This window comes from Urocitellus parryii, unplaced genomic scaffold, assembly GCF_045843805.1.
Source record: "Urocitellus parryii isolate mUroPar1 unplaced genomic scaffold, mUroPar1.hap1 Scaffold_591, whole genome shotgun sequence".
NCBI lineage: Eukaryota > Metazoa > Chordata > Mammalia > Rodentia > Sciuridae > Urocitellus > Urocitellus parryii.
Window position 1 is genome coordinate 62,626 of NW_027554095.1, and position 733 is coordinate 63,358.

The following is a 733-nucleotide window of genomic DNA, read 5'->3' on the forward strand; positions in this document are numbered from 1 at the left end:
CTTTCCTGACTTGATTTTTAAAGAATTAACATTTTAGTGATAGTTAAACTAAAAATGCATGATCTTGTTCAAGTAGTACCTAGAATTATCTCACATGCCAGACCTGTATTTGGAGAGCCGCTGGTTTACTTGGAGCCCCTTATTTGGGGCACCTGAGGACTAAAGGTATTGAATTGTGCCCCAGATACCCTGCTGATTTAGAGTCACACCAAGAAGCACACACTGTTTTTAGCTGGGCCTTAGCTGAGGAGATAGGACATCTCATTTTGAAAAGTTCAAGAGACATCACTACTCACGCTTCCTCTTTGGGATAGTGTTTGAAAGTGTGATCTGGACTAAATTAGCTTGTCAGGCAATCAATGGAGATGGAGTTCACAGTTTAGCAGTAGGTTAAATTTTGGATAACCAAGGCAATTCATGATCATTCTAGAATGTTCAGCAGATATAGAAAAATCAGAAGGGATTAGCTGGCAAGTGATCTGCTTCTCCAACAATGGACTGCCACTCTTTTCACACAGCACCATGTCCTGTGCTTCCCCGGGCTGTGTGGTGACCATGGAATTTTCCACTGTGAAGATGTGGATCATTTTAGCGTGGAAGTCTCGTGGTACTCGTGGTACCTGGATTAGTGGCATAGTGACACAGATATGAATGTCAGGTCAAGGGGCTGGAGTACCACAGGCTTGGTTGTACCTGTGGATTTAGGTGCCAGGAGAAGAGAGGTGGCTAGAGC